Source organism: Pteropus medius, unplaced genomic scaffold (genome assembly GCF_902729225.1).
Source record: "Pteropus medius unplaced genomic scaffold, Ma_sr-lr_union100, whole genome shotgun sequence".
Classification (NCBI taxonomy): domain Eukaryota; kingdom Metazoa; phylum Chordata; class Mammalia; order Chiroptera; family Pteropodidae; genus Pteropus; species Pteropus medius.
In genome coordinates this window covers 25203350-25207319 of record NW_024342471.1, presented here as the reverse complement: position 1 = coordinate 25207319, position 3970 = coordinate 25203350, and the positions used below count along the sequence as shown (strand labels likewise).

The window sequence follows — 3970 nt, the reverse complement described above, 5'->3', positions numbered from 1 at the left end:
GCGGTATTAGGAGACCGGTAATAGGGCCGCGCGCTGATGAGTTTGACGCTCTCTGAGACTGCGATGTCCCACTTGAAATGCAAACAGAATTCGGTGTCGCTGTGCTCATCCCCACTGCACCCCACGTTCTGAAAGGAAAAGCATTCGCGTCAGAGCAGAGCCCTCCTCGGGAGAAGAGCATCAGGAACCGTGTGACCACAACAAAAGGGGGGCCGTGGCGGCGTCGCCCACTCGTATGGATGCGTGGGCTCTGCGACCACTTTTGCTCACGGAGAACAACACTCGAATGGGAACACGCGGGTGTGTGCGCGCGCACGCACACACACCTGCGACGCTTCTCTCCTCAGGCAAGACCCTGACTTGGGACGTGAAAGTGATGGAGACCATTTTCCTGACAAGACTCGGGCGAACTTCCCCTTAAGCTACAGGAGATGGTCTTTCGCCGACCCAGAGCTGCTGGCTCGAGGTGGCACGGAGTAGTTGCCCCGCCCCCTGCCCCAGTTCCAAAGCCGGCGCCAGAAAGACAGGTGTTCAGGTGAGATGAGGGACCCGTCACACACGCAGCCTAAACCCCGACTTTGGAAAGGCGCTGTCCCCCACACTACCCAGAAGACACAGACCAATATCTTGGTTAATCCCCACGCAACAAAACCAATCCATTAAAATGTCATAACGGTCTTAGAGCCTTAATGCTGAAACCAAATGCCATGCCCTGAGCACAGCAAAGTGGGGACACTTGAGAATTTCTCACTCCGCTCCTCAGAGGGAGGATTTGCTGTTTCTCTTCAAATCGGCCCACTGGCTGGCCTTTTCTCTTTCGTTACTGAAGCTGGCACCCAACCATCTGTGCATGAGAACCTGCTTGGAGGTGCAGACACAAATTAAGTTCTTATAATTGGGTTCATAGGTTTTCAAAGATAATTTTGAGTACAGGTGGTTTTGACTAAAGGGCTGGCTTCGGAAATGAACCCCCAAATAAGATCCGACCCCTCAGAGTGAGTATGAGACAGGGTCCCAGGTCAAAGGGCAACAAAGTGAACATCTTCAGGTCCATTGTCACCGTGTGGACCTGTCTTTACAGAGCTTTTGTCCGTAAAACCGAGATGGGTTTAGACAGCTATCCTTAAGGTTGAAGGTCACAATGCCGCAAAATTGAATCCAGCAAAGGGATGGGGGAAGCTGGAAGGTGTTTTTTAGATGAAAAAGTTTCTTTGATGGAGAAAAGAAACACGAAGCTTCTCTGGTGCTGGTTAGGCCACGGCCAACCTAACTAGATGCCCACTGGGTCCTTCTGTTACGGATGCATCTCCATGACACCCTCGGAGATGAAACCTTCAGGTTGCACACCCCTTTCCTCATTTCCAAATCTCCAGGGATTTGGGGGCTGGTTTGATAGTCCTTTCAACTGAGGCTGAGCTTCAAGGAAGCTCAAGGTAAGAGACTTGCTTCTGCTTGCTCAGGTGTTCGCTCAAGAAGCACTGACCAAGAACCTGCCACCACACCAGGCACTGGAGCAGAGGTGAGATGACAGGTCAGCTTGGTAAATGGGGTCCTTAGCAACTGAAGTCTCTGCCATTGGGAAAAGGCCACCCAAAATGAATTCATTCACCACCGGGAACCAAAATTTTATAGTAAATAGTAAAGAATTAAGGACTTTGAGAATTTATCTTGAAAAGCAACAAAACCAAAAGCTCTCCTTATCAGATCCCTCTTGTTCATTTGTCACCTAGTCTGATGCCGCCCATGGGTATGAATCGACCCAATGGTCACTCCCATCAACTTCATGATTTCACTTGGCAATCAATATATATTATACTGTGAAAGTTACTCTGAAGGGCAGAGATGGATGTTAATGGTAAGGAGAGAGAGAGATTGACAGAGAGAGAGAGACAGAGAGAGACAGAGAGAGACAGAGAGAGAGAGGGAGGGAGAATTTTCAGCAGTTAACTAGGGCAGGTCTTTACCTCATGACAATCATTGTCTCCTCAGACAACCTCCGACCATGGTGTCAAGAAGGAACGTTTGGATCGTAAGGTCTTAGATGTTTGTTCTCTTTGTCACATTTAGGGACTTGACATCTAAGAACCCTTTTTTACCGACCCCTTCGATGAGGCAGCTTGAGTCACCGAGATCAAATCCACCGGACGCCATACCTCAGACTCGATATCGAAGTGGACATGGGCGAGAAAGGACGTTCTCTGAAATATCACGCTCCTGTCCAGTCACAGCCCCTTCTATCCCGGGATGTCTGCTAAGTCAACTCTATTTGATATCTGAAAAGAAGCTTCCAGCTCCCCCCACCCCCTTGCCGGAAACTTAGATGGGGTGGACCACTGAATTTAGGTTAAAAAAAAACGACACAGTTCTCAGGAGAGTCTCAAAAACTCCAATCACTATAAAACCTTATAGATTAGGTCTTTATCCTTCATAACTCCTCTGGCCTTCTGCTTACAGATGACTTCGCTGCCAAGCCATCTGTTAATTCAAATGATTAGCACCAAGCTATCGGAATAGTTTAAAAGAGAGGGAAATTAAGCATCCTTTTAAAAAATGTTTTTTAATAACATCCTCTCTCTCATCTTCATAAATTATTGACAGGAAGATTTTCCAAAAATAAAGAAGACAAAGAACCAGCTATAACATCCTACTTCATCCCCTGGACACAGGTATTCCTGGCTACTTATTTTCAAATGTTTTCTTGGTTCTAGTTGGCCAAATGGATCAGGGCCGACGGGTTTCCCTACCTTGTAACCCCCTCCCCGCAAAGGTTACCATCAATCTCTTTGTTGGATTTTATCGAGTCTTCCCAAGTAAGAGCCCCTCAGGTCCCCCAAAGCAGATCACCCTATCATTGTCCTGCCAGAGAACACAGGTCTGCTTCTTTAAAAATATACACACTTGCAGGCACTCACTAACGCGTACGCACACGCATACACACACACACACACACACACACACACACACACGGTGAGGTCAACTCCCTCGCTGAGAAGCCAGCTCTGATCTCTCCACCCAACACCCACCAGGTCAAAGGAGACAAGGGGTCATTTGTGAGTAGCGGACGACCAAGGCCCGGCTCAGTTCCTTTGAAGTTACAGCACTTTGTCTTCAGACACCCAACCTCTCAGAGTGCCTGTCACTCTACTGTGACATATCGGTATTGGCAAGTGGTGGCAACATCAACCCCCACCCCCTCTGATTTCCAGGCGGCGTTGATTCTAAGGCACTCTCCCGCCCGGCAGCACCAGAGGGTCCGTCATGGTCATGGTCTGTCCACCCCGGCCTGCTGGCTCACCCGCCAGCGCCCCCGCTCCCCTGACACTTAAATGCGAAGCAGGGCGTGATGAACGTTCCCTGGGCCAACGCTGAGATCACACCCCGGGCCTCACATCTGAGTTCTTCCTATTCGCAAGGGAGGGAGCCCTTTGAAATGGGTACCAGTGACCCAGGCCTCTGCTCAAATAATAAACATGAAGACACAGACATTTGTCACCATTCCAGGCTGTTGCTACCACGTTCCTACCTACGCTGCGAGGGCTCCGCTCCCAGGGAGAATTTCAACTATGGGTTTCGTTTCCGATTCTGTTTTTCTGTTCAGGTCTGGTTTTATCCAGCACCCCTCAGCACCCCCCACCCCAGTTTGCACTTCAGATTCGGGTACGAAAGTCGATGTTGAAATGAGCCGCATACAGAGTCGGGGTTCTCCCAGCACAGCGGGGCCGGGGGTGAGGGGAGTCTGAAGATGGCCGGTCCACGTGGGAGGGAGGGAGCAGGGCCATTCACCCCGCGGCTGAGGGGAGCTTTAAAGGGAAGAAGGGGTGAAGAGGACAATGGAATTCAGAGGCTTTCCAACTGGCCTCTCTGTCCCCACAGAGGTCCCCGGGGTCACCATGAGTGGCACATGTGCAAGTTAGGGAGAGGCTCCCACTTCCACTGGGGGCCTGTGGGAAGACGCCCTATAGGAGGAGGG

At 50.3% G+C, this 3970-nt stretch overlaps 1 protein-coding gene across 1 annotated transcript in view; it reads right to left on the bottom strand.

Moving 5' to 3' along the window:
• The window catches only part of ZNF831 (zinc finger protein 831), an 87753-nt gene that overhangs the window by 33299 nt on the left and 50484 nt on the right, over positions 1–3970 (bottom strand). The window lies entirely within an intron of this gene.